Raw genomic sequence first — 14,477 nt, 5'->3', positions numbered from 1 at the left:
CACAGACCGGCAGTTTGCCGGGGACACCCTTATCAACCCCGTCTAAGCACAATAGCCAGCCCTCGGTCCCTCAGATGTGGACAAGTAAAAGACCATTTCCTCCTAGCCATGAGAAAGCTAAGAGGTTGAATTTCACCATCTGCAAGCTCTTGGCTACAGAAATGCTGCCTTTCCGCCTGGTGGACACAGAGGATTTTCGAGACCTTATGTCCGTCGCAGTGCCCCAGTACCAGATGCCCAGTCGGCACTACTTCTCAAAGAAAGGTGTGCCTGCGCTCCACCAGCATGTCGCACACAACATCACCGCTTCTTTGAGAAACTCTGTGTGTGACAGGGTGCATTTCACCACAGACACTTGGACGAGTAGGCATGGACAGGGGCGTTACATGTCGCTGACTGGGCACTGGGTAACTATGGTGACAGCAGGACAAGGGGCTGCTGTCCAAGTCTTGCCGTCCCCACGAGTTGTGCGTCAATCCTCTCTATGTCAAAGTTCCTCCACTGCTTCTGCCTCCTCAACCTCCTCTCGGTCTTCCACCTGCACCCAAAGCCTGTCTGGTCATGCCACAAGCTTTCTAACTGCGCAGATGGGATCCTGCACACCTCTTTAATATGCTGGCAGTAGGGCTCAACGTCATCAGGCGGTTTTTACATTGAAATGTCTGGGAAATGTGAGTCACACAGCTGAGGAGTTGTGGTCAGCTCTGGAGAACCAATTTCATGAATGGTTGTCTCCACTGGACCTGAAACCAGGGAAGGCCGTGTGCGACAATGCTGCAAACCTGGGTGCGGCCCTTCGCCGGGGCAATGTCACACACGTGCCTTGTATGGCTCACGTGTTGAACCTGGTTGTCCAGCAATTTTTAGCCCACTATCCCAGACTAGATGGCCTTCTGCAGAGGGCACGGTCGCTGTGTGCTCACTTCCGCCGTTCGCATCCCACAGCTCAGCGACTTACATCTCTACAGAAGTCGTTGGGCCTGCCACTTCACCGGCTAAAATGCGATGTGCCTACCCGGTGGAATTCAACTCTGCACATGTTGCAGCGACTGTGGCAGCACCGACAAGCCCTGGTGCAATACGTTCTGACGTATAGCCTGGGCCAACGAGATTCAGAGGTGGGGCAAATCACGCTGGAGGAGCGGTCTCAGATCAGGGACCTATGCACCCTTCTGCACAGTTTTGAAATGGCGACGAAGATGTTTAGTGCTGACGATGCCATTATCAGCATGACTATTCCGGTGATTTACATGCTGGAGCACATGTTAAACAGAATTCGGAGTCAGGTGGTGGCACAAGAGGAGGTGGAGGAAGTAGAGGAGGAGGAGTTGTATGCGGAAGGGCTAACATCTGCAAGGTCCAGACGGTCGGCAGCACCAAGGCGGCAGGCATGTGAGGGTGGGGGAGATGATTTTACCAGGGTGCATGGTAGCAGCCAAACTAGTGAGGAAGGTGCAGGAGCCCAGGAAGAAGTGGAGGACGAACTGATGGAAGACTCATCAGATGAGGGAGACCTTGATCACATTTCTATTGTGCGAGGTTGGGGGGAGAGGACAGAGGAAGGAAGCATGATTGTTACCTCGCCACCAACACAACAGGGACTTGGTGCTCCTGGATGCGCAACACACATGAGTGCCTTCTTGCTGCACTACCTGCAACATGATCCTCGAATTGTGAGAATTAGAAATAATCCTGACTACTGGGTTGCCACACTGTTAGATCCCCGGTACAAAAGTAAATTTGCAGAAATTATTCCTGCCATAGAAAGGGATGCACGCATGCAGGAGTATCAGCAGAGACTGTTGCAGAATCTTACATGTGCTTTTCCACAAAATACCAGTGGTGCACGTAGTGAATCTCACAGTTCCAACTTGCCAACCGTGGGACCGTCAAGTGTTCAGCACTCAAACCGTAACAGAACCACAGTATCTGCTGGTAACATCAATTTTGCGGAATCATTTCACCACTTTTTTAGCCCATCCTTTGCAAGGCCACAGGAGACAAGAAGTCTGACACATAGTCAACGCCTAGAGACGATGGTACAGGAGTATCTCCAAGTAAACATTGAAGCCATGACTGTGTCACTGGACCCTTGCTCTTTTTGGGCTTCCAATCTGGATAAATGGCCGGAGCTAGCCACTTACGCCTTGGAGATCTTGTCATGCCCCGCAGCCAGCGTTCTGTCTGAACGTGTGTTCAGCGCTGCTGGTGGTGTGCAGACAGATAAGCGCACGCGGCTCTCCACTGATAATGTAGACAGACTCACGTTCATAAAGATGAACAAATCATGGATCCGAAACGACTTTTCTACCCCTGTGTCATCCTGGGGAGAGTAAAAGCTTGATGATTGGTTAAAATCACCCTACCAACCGTTTTAAGCTTTCAAATTACTAATCATGTTTATCTGTATCTTGACTGGAAAATAATTTGGGCTTTGTAGCAGTGTGCAGCACTGATCCTATTAGGCCATCTATAATAAGCTTCACCAGATTTAAAATTAAAAATAATTTTTAGCTGCATCTAGCCCGGAAAATAATTTTGGGGCTCCGAGATGCGCAAGACACATAAGTGCCTTCTTGCTGCACTACCTGCAGCATGACCCTCATATTGTCAGAATTCGAAGTAATCATGACTACTGGGTTGCCACACTCTTAGATCCCCCAAACTTTTCGATCAACCTTTTCATTTTAATAAAGACCAAAAAAATGGTCATTTTTGAAATTATAAGCATTAGCAGGTTGTTAGAAACTGAAATCAAACAGTTTTCAACTCAAAACTTTATTCTAGGTGATGTTACATTTTCACATAGGACCCCTTGTTCGAAAGGAGCTTCTGAACTCTCTCGTCCATTGAATTTGTCAGGTTTTGGATGGTTTCTGCTTCAATTGTTTTGCATGAGGACAGAATACCCTCCCAGAGCTGTTGCTTAGATGTGAACTGCCTCCCGCCATCATAGACACTCCTTTTAATGATGCTCCAAAGGTTCTGAATGGGGTAGAGGTCAGGGGAGCATGGGGGTCACACCATAAGTTTGTCCCCTTTTATGCCCATATCAGCCAGAGATGCAGATGTTTTATGTGCAGCATGAGATGGTGCATTATCATGCAGAAAAATGATCTTGCTGTGAAATACACGGTTCTTCTTCTTGAACCATGGCAGGAAGTGCTGTTTGAGAAAATCCACATACATTATGGAGTTCATCTTTAGCGCCTTCAGGGATCCTAAAGGGGCCGACAATCTCTCTCCCCATGATTCCAGCCCAAAACATTACTCCACCTCCTCCTTGTTGGCGCTGTAGCCGTGTTTGCGTGGGGTGTCCATCAACCAGCCATCCTCCACTCCATTCATCTGGACCATGGAGCGCTGCACGGCACTCATCCGTGAACAAAACAGTTTTGAAATCAGTCTTCATGTAATGTTTGGCCCACTGGAGCCGTTTCTGCTTGTGTGAAGTGGATAGAGGAGGTCGACAGGATGGCGTATGCACAGCTGCAAACCTCTGAAGGACCCTGCATCTTGTTGTTCGGGGGACGTTGGAGGCACAAGCAGCTTCAAAAACTTGTCTGCTGCTATGACAAGGCTTTTTTGCCGCTGCTCTTTCAACCTGACGTAATTGCCTGTAGGAAAGAGTCCTCAATTTGCCCTTATCAGCACGCACACGTGTGTACTGCGAATCAGCTACATACTTCTTGATTGCCAAGACACTTCATCCTGATCATCGCACAATGTTGATTGTAGTCATGCCTTGACCTAAACACTCCACAATTTGTTGCTTCTCAGCAGCCGACACATCCTTTTTCTTTCCCATTTTGGCAGAAAATGTAGGCTGCTTAATAATGTGAGAGAGCCTTCTTAAGTAGTCTTGCCTTTCATTGGACACACCTGCCAAACTAATTAGCACAGGTGTCTGCAATTGCTTACAGTGATATAAAGAGCCCTGACACACATCACCATCAATGAGTTTAACTGACAAACAAACAAATTCTTCCCTTATCACTCCTAAACACTTTTTGCATAATAATTTGGAACACAGTGTACATGTGCTTTTCCACAAAACACCAGTGGTTCACGTAGTGAATCTTACAGTTCTAACTTGCCAACCGTGGTCTGTATGGAATTGTTCAATAAAGGGCCCAAAATTAAGATAACATAGATGGGAGAGGTCTCTATGAATAGGAATTCCTAAGTATTTGATACCCTGTGAGGGCCAGGCAAAGGGAAAGTTGGACTGGATGGAATCCTATATGGATTTAGGGAGGGAGACATCGAGGGCCTCAGACTTCGCTGCATTGATTTTAAAATTTTACCATGTAACAAAGTGATCTATTTCAGCCATAACAGCAGGGATGGATATATGTGATTGAGTGATATATACTAGGACATCATCAGCAAATAGAGAGCACTTGTACTCGGTGCCTCCCACCTCAATCCACCTAATATTGGGGTTATGGCGAATTGATGAGAGCAGGTGCTCCGTCACTAGGATGTATAAGAGAGGGGACAGAGGACATCCCTGCCTTGTCCCATTGGTGATTGTGAAAGGTGATGAAAATGTTCTGACGCACCCCCTGGGCCTTGGGACACCCGGAGCCGGACCCTTTTTGGTGGATGCTGGTGGTTGTAGTCTTCGTGGCGGCGATCCGGTTCCGTGGCTCAGGGCGGTCAAACCAGTGGCGGAACTATTTATGTGGTTTTGATGTTTAAATGTCCGACTACGCCACCCGTGGATTGCGGTCAGAGTGAACCGCCGCTACAGGGCAGACCGCTAAGGCTGGTGTTGTGGGTGCAGCAGAGCGTAGCATAACTCCCCACGGGAGGAGTATAGCCTCAGGGCAGTGTATGCAGAGGATGGGGGTGATGGTGCAGGGCAGCAGCAGTAACGACACGGAGTCAGTGATGCAGTTCAGGGCCTTTACTCACAGTTCTTATTATCCAGACCACGTCTGCAGGTAACGGCTGCCCACGACGTACTGTGCTCACCAGGTGAGGGGCTCAGACAACTCCCAGATAACTTTGGAGCGCTTCACAGGACCCCCTTTGTGTGTCCTTTGTCTGGCCTTTCTTACCAACACTTCTGTCCGGCTGCCTCGGGCCTCCTCTTGGTAAACTTGGCGCCAGTTTCCCTGACCCTATGTGGTGCCTTCCTAGCGGGTGGAGCAAGGGGCTGCGCCACATAAAATGTCAGAGCCTCCGGTTCCTAGCTGAGGGTCGTTTCCTGCCTCCACTAGTTCGGGGACCGGTCTCCCCCTTTGGCCTGACCCCTCCACGCAGGTGGATTCGGGCGTGCGGTGGCGACTCGCCCGTCCGCACCCCTGGGATTCCTTCATTCCTCGTTCCTGGAGCCTTCTCCGCTCCTCTTCCTTCCTTCTCCCTCTTGCAGGCCTGGGCCTCTGTTACTAGGCCCGCCTCCGGAGCAGAGCTCATGCAGAGCCCCTGCTCCCTGCCACTTCTGCTCAGACTTCTCTGCACTGAACTAAGATGGTGCCCACCTTTTATACTCCCTTCTCAATGCACCCAGGAACTGCTTCCTCCCTGCTCCTGCACTGCAGGGTTCCCCTTCCTCAGTGTTCCGTCCCCCCACTCCAGCCAGGGACAGGGACTGTCGTGCCCATCTCAGGGGCATATTGGTCGCCCTGCCCCACGGCAATGTGGTGTAATGCATGCAGGTGTCGGGTCCTGATCCACACTCCATCCTTATCTGAGAGTGAGATATCACACCTCTGGGTGAGGTGCAATACGTCTGTAGCAACCGAGCCCTCGGTGCTACAGTTCCATTTATCTTCAGCCTAGGTGACGTATTGTGATACAGGGCCGTGATTTTGGCTATAAAAGGGTCCCCTAGACCCCTACCCCAAGCTTTTTAAGAGAATCATATATGGCGTGCCAGGAGACTCTATGGAATGCTTTCTCAGCATCCAACGAGAGTATCTACTTACAAATTTTTAACTGCATCTAGCCCAGGAAATACTTTGTGCCTAGTAGCAGTGTCTGCTAGTCAGCGGATTATCCCGGCTGTTAAGCAAGCTACACCACCTGTAGTTTGGACACTTAATTTTTTCAAAGGAAATGCTTCGGGACCACGGGATACTCAGTGAAGAGCATCAGGAGGCACCCCAAGGCATAGGGGCTGGGACTGGCACTAGGATGCCTTGCGGTGGACAGCCGAGCTCGATCCTTATAAAAGCTTTTTAACTGCAGCAGCTTTAGTGGACGCTACTGGAGCTGGAATTACGCGGCTGCTGGCATGAGACTTGCCCTCCAATAGATCCTTGTAAATGGATTTAAAGTGTATTCATTCAAATTAGAGGGACAATTTAAATTAAAAAGCTTAGAGCTGCCTCCACCACAGGGGGGCTCTCTCGACCCACCAGCGGACAGGCACCAGTATTGGGAGAGGGGGGCTGGCCGTCAGGGTTCACCGCGGCTCTGGCACAAACCCGGCGACACGGAGGTGGCACGGGCAGGAGCTGACTGGCCGTCTCGGCTTCTCACTTTTTGGATTTTAGAAGGGCATGACATGCCTATATCTGTGTCTCCCCCTCCTTTTACTCCTCCACCTCTTTTCTTTTCACACGACTATATGTACTTGTCACTTTTCCATGTGTTAGTTGTGTCTTCTGAGCAGTTTGTCAGCTTTTGGACACCTTTGAAGGTGTTTTCTATGTGTTTCTATGTGTTTTTGTTTGCCTGCCATTGGTTTTAACGGTGTTCGAAGGTGTTCGACGAACAGTTCGACGAACACACGGGTGTTCGACGAACCGAACCGAACTCGAACACTACGGGGGTGGCTCAACACTACTTAAGTCTAACTTGGAGAACACCTTAGCTCACACAACCTGGCTGAACAAACCTGGAATAAGAGGAAGAGGGTATGGATCTCGGATGGTAATTGATTCAATTCCCGGAAATCTAAACCGCCATCTTTCTTGTTCACGAAGAACAAACCCTGCCGCCACGGCACAACATGAGGGTATGATATGTCCCTTCTCCAGACTCTCAGCAATGAAATCCTTTAAGGCTTGTCTCTCAGGGCTAGAAATATTATGCAGTCTGGACTTTGGTAGTTTAGCTCCGTGGGTCAGGTTAATAGGATAGTCATATGCACGATGAGGAGGCAAATCCTGACACCCCTTTCTCAGAAAAAATGTCCTCAAAACCAGACAAGAATGCAGGTAATGTCTCCGTAGAGACTGCAGAAAGGGAAATGTTTCAGCAGGCAGTTCTCATGGCAGTAATCTCCCCATTCAACAATCTCTCTGAATTGCCAATTCACTATCGGATTATGTTTCACCAACTAGGGAAGACCCAGTACAATCAGAGTGGGAAGGAACAAGTTTACAACAATGGGAAAAGGGGGCAGCGACCCCAACAACTAGGGAAAGAGGGAGTGGAAACCCCTAGGCAGATCTAATATCACCCTGACTACTCTATCATCCCTATATAGGTTCTGCACCTATCACTGAGCAGGAAACCTAATCCCTGAATGTCTTTAGGCCCTAGGTAGGGAGGGGATGGGGTGAACACTAGTCAGGCACGACTGTAACTAAAGACAACAAGGTAAACAAACAAAGGGGATACACCTAGTTTGAGAAGACACCAGAGAGATAATGCCAACTATCCTCCAAGGGAAGTACAAGAAGAAACTAGCTAAATACTAGTACTCCAGGCATGGACAGAGGAAAATAGAACTATCACCAGCGACTCTCTAGAGACACTGAGATTTTTTAACTACCAAGCAAGGGAGTGTCAATTTGCAGAAGAAGGTGTAGGTCGCTGTTGGGTACTAAAGGAAGAAGGATATCACTACATTACAGAGAATGAGAGGATCAAGAAGGTGTTTGCAATGCCAAGCGCAGTGAACTTCTACAGCCGGATCCAGAGTGTCTGTCTTTCACACTTGATACACCAGTGATAATCATATTACCGTATAGTGAACACGGTAAATAAAAAACCCAAAAAATAATTGTGAAATTGAACTTTTTTTTAAATTTAAGTGCACTTGGAATGTTTTTTCCACTTTCCAGTGTATCACATTATAAAATGAACTTTTGTCATTAAACAGTACAACTTGTCGCACAAAAAGCAAGCACTCATACGGTTATGACTCATACGGTTATGTGTCACTGCTGTCAACAACGTTGTCAGAGTATTATGCCACTTTTACGGACCCACAATAAAACATACAAAAACAAAACCAAAAGGATTTTCCTGGGAAATATGTTAAGGAACATCCTTTCCAGGGTAATGACTTGTATACAAGGCAAAAAAATAAACAAAACCAAAAGTATTCCTCCACAACTTGGGCTATGTTCACACGTAGCAATTTTGATGCGTTTTTGCACTTTTGCATTGCTTTTAACCAAGACAAATGCATTCACTGGGAAATGTAATTTTAACATTTTACAACCTTATCTAGACATGGGAACAGCATGGGGAAGAACTCTGGAAGCATCTCTGACTCCCAGGTCACTGCCTAAAATTGTGCCCATCATAAGTGATCCTTGGCGCATGCGAAGATGCCTCCCGCCATGGACCTCTTGCTGCAGACTTGCAGCAATCACCGTCCACTTCCTTGTCCCAGTGGAGCGTTTAATTGTCCCTACCTCATTCCTTGGAATGCAAGCGCAAGTATGCAGCCAGTCACCCACCCACCCACAGGCTGCAAAACTATACTGCCAAATTTTTGACATGTGCTTGCACTTGAAATGTTGCCTTTTAGGTTCATGGAAGCGGACGCTGCCCACAACCTTATGGCGGCGGCTACCGGGTATCCATACTCGGTCCCCAGCTGCCACTATTTGTCCGGATGTGATCTTCGTCTTCCACAAGCACGGGTACCACAACATTACCCATGCCCTCCCCTGTGCACTTACTGGGAAGGACCGCCTAACCACAAACACGTAGTCAAGTGAATGTGGCCAGGGATGGTACGAAGCCAGTCCACAGCTTTTTTTGCTGAGTTGTATTTCACCACAGCCATATTCTTTAGCTTGGTGAAAGGGCTTGGGAAACCATATCTACCCAGCTGTCATTTCTCCCAGGAAGTCCTATAAATCTGCTTTTAGGCTCGTAGAGGTGGAAGCTCTTCATAACTTCATGCCAGCTGCGGCCGGGTGTCCATACTCGGTCCCCATCCGCCACTATTTCTCCCGATATCGTCTCCGCCTTCCACAAGCAAAGGTCCCACAACATTACCCGTGCCCTCCCCAGTGCACTTATTGGGGTGGACCGCCTAACCACAAACACGTGGACAGGCAAATGTGGCCAGGGACCGTACGGACCCAGTCCACAGCTTTTTTTGCTGAGTTGTATTTCACCACAGACATATTCTTTAGCTTGGTGAAAGGACTTGGGAAACCATATCTACCCAGCTGTCATTTCTCCCAGGAAGTCCTCTAAAGCTGCTTTCACTTGAAATGCGGCCTTTTAGGCTCGTGAAGGCGGAAGCTTTTCATAACCTCATGTCGGCGGCGGCCGGGTGTCCATACTCGGTCCCCAACCGCCACTATTTCTCCTGGTATCGTCTCCACCTTCCACAAGCACGGGTCCCACAACATTACCCATGCCCTCCCTAGTGCACTTACTGGGAAGGACCGCCAAACCACAAACACATGGACAGGTGAATGTGGCCAGGGACGGTACAGAGCCAGTCCACAACTTTTTTTGCTGAGAGTTGTATTTCACCACAGTCATATTCTTTAGCTTGGTGAAAGGACTGGCATAAAGGGAGACCATATCTACTCTGGGTGTCATTTCTCCCAGGAAGTCCTCTAATGCAGCTTGTTGCAGAAGCAATGGCACCCCATCCAACATCAACTCGCACTTGTCGGTGGTACTTTGACACACAAACATATTTCTTTGCGCATTTAATTTCATGACTACAGAGTTGGGCAATGGCCTTATCTGCAATGCGATTTGAGAAATAACATGCATAAGCACGTCCGATCCACATTAAAAAAGCAGCCATAGAGTGTCCGGGAACCTTTCCCCTCACTTTTGTTAGCCTGGACTGCTTCTCGGCAGGGATGGACGGACCCACCAGAAAACCGGAGACTCCTCCGGTGGGCCTGGCTTCTCCTTCAGGAGAGTTCATAGCACCGAGGTAAGGCCATGATGATGATAGAGACTACCATCTGCTTAGTTTTCCGTTACATGGAATGCAAGCACAAGTATGCAGCCAGCCACCCACCCACAGACCCACAGGCCGCAATACTAAACTGCCAGATTTCTAGGCAGCTGCTTGTACTTGAAATGTGGCCTTTTAGGCTTGTGGGAGAGGAAGCTTTTCACAACCTCATGCCTCGTGTCCATACTCGTTCCCCAACCATCACTATTTCTCCCTGTTTTGTCTCCACCTTCTACAAGCTCGGGTCCCTGAACATTACTGCTGGTACTTTTCAGTGGGAATTTGCTTGCCTCCTACCAGTCTGGAATATTTCCAGTAAACTAGGGTGCGACGTCATGGTATTAGCACTGCCCCCAGTACCAGTAGCAAAGTAATCCTCAATTTCCTTCTCATGAATTTTATTTCGTAGACTGAATGGCTGCCCAAATACATTAGTATATCACAAAGGAGCTGAAGATAAAGTTGCAGTAGGTCAAAGTTTCTCCAGCCTGTTAGATATTAGAGGGTGAACGGCAGTGTGTTTCCACCTCAGTAAAAAAGCCATAGAGTGTCCAGGAACCTTCCCACACACTTTTCTTAGCCAGGACTGCTTCTCGGCAGGGTTTGACCGTCCCACAGGAGAATCCTCTGGTGTGCCCTGGAGAGTTCATGATAGCGCTAACTTTGCAGATGCTATGGGGCTCTAGAGGGAGGGAGAAAGATGAGCCATATTCTTTAGCTCGGTGAAAGGAGTGGCATAGAAGGAAACCGTATCTACTCCAGCTGTCATTTCTCCGTCACCAGTTTCCTCCCATTGTCATACACGACCATGCCTGGGTGTATGTTCAGCAGTGAGAGCCACAGATCAGGCTGCTGTGTTACAGCTTTCAACAACTCTGCAGCGCTGGGCAGTTTGTCACCTAAGCATTAATCATGTTATCTTCAGCACAGCCTGTTGCCGCTTGGCCAAGGCAGTGCTGCAGTGCTTTCAGCTTGTGACTGATGTGGTCATTTCGGAGATGGAGGAGGAGGTGCAGGAGCTGAACAATGTGATTACATTGAGGTTACATTGGCGATGCTGTTTTTTATATTAAAGAAAGATCCTACTGTTTGTTTGTTTTTTACTTTATTTTTTAAGACAAATGCATTCACCGGGAAATGTCATTTTAACATTTCGAAACATTATCTGGCAATGTGGTGTGTGACACATCATCAGACACATCATGTTTCATTTATGATGGAGGGACTCTGAAAGTCATGGAGCCTACTTTTATACGGCCATCTGGCGGCCCTTACTATTCCTAAAAGGCCAGCAGTCGGCCCTCTCTATTGTTAGACAGCCATCAGCCGGCTATGCTTTGCTGTTCCCATTATTAGCAAGTGGGACTCCTTTACTGCTATTGCGTATGCAGTGACTGCAAGGGCTGCAAAAATCCGGATGCAACCCAATACCCCTTTGAAGAGACATAGAGGAGGGTCTCAGTAAAAAAATGTTCCCACTATAAAGGAGCGGGTCTCCTATAATGTTAATGCCCATGCTGTGACTGCAAGGGCTGCCAAAATTTGGGAAAAACCCCACTAACAATTTAAAGACACATAGAGCAGTGCCACAGTAACAAGTACGACATGTTTCTATTAGAAAGGAGAGGGTCTGCTATACAGTTATAGGGAATGCAGTGAGTCCAACGGCAGACCATTTTTAGGAAAAACCCCACTAAGAATTTAAAGACATATGGAGCAGGGCCACAGTAACAAGTTCGACATGTTCCCATTAGAAAGGAAAGGGTCTGCTCTACAGTTATAGGTTACGCAGAGAGTCCAACAACTGACCAAATTTAGGAAAAACCCCACTAACAATTAAAACACACATAGAGCAGTGCCACAGTAACGACAAATTCCCATTAGAAAGGAGAGCGTCTGCTATACAGTTATAGGATATGCAGTGAGTGAAACGGCTAACAAAATTTAGGAAAAACCCCCACTAAGAATTTAAAGACACATAGAGCAGGGCCACAGTAATAAGTACGACATGTTCCCATTAGAAAGGAGAGAGTCTGCTATACAGTTACAGAGTATGCAGTGAGTCCAACGGCTGACCAAATTTGGAAAAACCCCACTAAGAATTAAAAAACACATAGAGGAGGGCCACAGTAACGACAAATTCCCATTAGAAAGGAGAGAGTCTGCTATACAGTTATAGGGTATGCAGTGAGTCCAACGGCTGACCAAGTTTAGGAAAAATCCCACTAAGAATTTAAAGACACATAGAACAGGGCCACAGTAACAATTATGACATGTTCCCATTAGAAAGGAGAGGGTCTGCTATACAGTTATAGGGTATGCAGTGAGTCCAACGACTGACCAAATTTAGGAAAAACCCCACTAACAATTTAAAGACACAAAGAGCAGGGCCACAGTAATGACAAATTCCCATTAGAAAGGAGAGGGTCTCCCATAGTGTTGGCCTATGCAGTGAATGCAAGGGCTTCCAAAAGTTGGGAGGTGCTCCAATGCCCCTTAGAAGAGAATTAGATGGCCTTATAAAAAAATGTTCCCATTAGAAAGGAGCGGGTCTCCTATACTTGTAATGCCCATGCACTAAGTGTATGGGCTGACAAACATTTACCCTTTGGGGTATACTGTACATGAACATACTGTATACATTTTTTTTTTTTTTAACGGGCATCAAAAACACCCTTTAAGGAAATTATGTGAGTGTTGCATCACGGACCACGGTCACCCTGTTGATAAGGTGGTGGAGGATGAGGAGTAGGAGGTGGACAAGAGCAAAAAGCCAAAATCAGGAAGCGTATACCCATGTATGGGTGTGAAGAGGTGCGAATACACCTCCCAAAAAAAGACACCCGATTTGAGTTTATGTTATGCTGCTATCATTCGGTGGTGTTGAGAAGTCTGACCCAATCTAGCCCTTGTTCATTTTTATAAGAGTCAGCCTGTCAGCATTTTCAGTTGACAGGCGGATGCGCTTATCAGTTATAATTTCACTGGTGGCACTAAAAACCCGCTCTGATCAAACGCTAGCGGCAGGGCAGCCCAGGACATCCAAGGCATAGAGAGCCAGTTCATTCCACGTATCCAGCTTGGATACCCAATAATTATAAGGCACAGAGGAATCATGGAGGATGTTGGTACGGTTGGCAAGGTACTCCCTCAGCATCTTCCCAAACTTTGCACTCCTTGTGAGAGTACCCCGCGCCTCAGGGCATGTGCGATGGGAGGGGCTGAGAAAACTCTCCTAGAACTTTGACAGTGTTCCCCTGCCTCTGCTGCATTGAAATTGTGTCTCTCTCGCCTGTACTCCATGGTTGTCTAACGAATTGTGACCTCTGCCGCCAGCGTTTTCAGATGGGAATTTTTTTAATAGTTCCACAACAAGGGCCTTTTGGTACAGCCCCATTTTTGTAGACCTGTCCGCCTCAGGAATAAGAGATATAAGGTTCTCTTTGTAGCGTGGGTCTAGAAGTGTCACCAACCAGTAATGACTGTCACCCAAAATTTTGAGAATGCGAGGATCACCAGAATGGCAGCGTAAAATAAACTCTGCCATGCGTGCCAGACTACTAACAGGCAAGACTTCCGTGTCCTCACCAAGAGGATGACTGACCATCCTCCCCCTCCTCTCTGTCCTCTGGCTATCCGCGCTGAACAGACGGTATGACAGCTGTGCAGGTAGTATCAACTATAGCGCATGAAACTAGCTCCTGTTCTTCCTTCTCCCCCTCTTCCTCATTGTCCCCCTATCCACGTTGGGATCAGATGAGGCTGAGCTGTGTGTAATCACCCTGTATGGTTCCTTGCTCCATCTCATCATGCGCCGTCTGCAATGCATCCTCTTTGATTGTGAGCAGAGAGCATTTCACAAGAAAGAGAAGCAGGATGGTGATGCTAATTATGGCGTCATCGCCGCTCACCATCTTGGTGGAGTCCTCAAAGTTTTGGAGGATAGTACATATACCTGACATCCATGTCCACTCCTGAGGTCTTATGTGTGGAGTCTGAACAGAATACCAACGGCCTTGTTGATGCTGTTACTCAACAACTGCCCTCTTCTGCTCACAAATACTTCCCAACATTTGCAGTGTAGTCTGTGAGTCAGAAGCTGCAAACGCTGCTGAAACACAGCAAAAGCAGCGGAAGCTGTAGTTGACTATCTAAAATGGGAACACAGGCAGCGTACTTTACCAAGCAGATCCGGCAGCTCCGGGTAGGATTTGAGAAACCGCTGAACCATGAGGTTAAGCACATGGGCCAGGCATGGTACGTCTGTGAGCTCGCCTCGCTTCAGAGCCTCCACCAGCTTCCGGCCATTGTCACACACGACCATGCCTGGCTGTAGGTTCAGCGGTGTGAG

The sequence above is a fragment of the Phyllobates terribilis genome, unplaced genomic scaffold (genome assembly GCF_046119375.1).
Source record: "Phyllobates terribilis strain yellow unplaced genomic scaffold, ASM4611937v1 Scaffold_4__5_contigs__length_816908805, whole genome shotgun sequence".
Taxonomy (NCBI): Eukaryota; Metazoa; Chordata; class Amphibia; order Anura; family Dendrobatidae; genus Phyllobates; species Phyllobates terribilis.
This window is presented reverse-complemented; position numbering follows the sequence as displayed.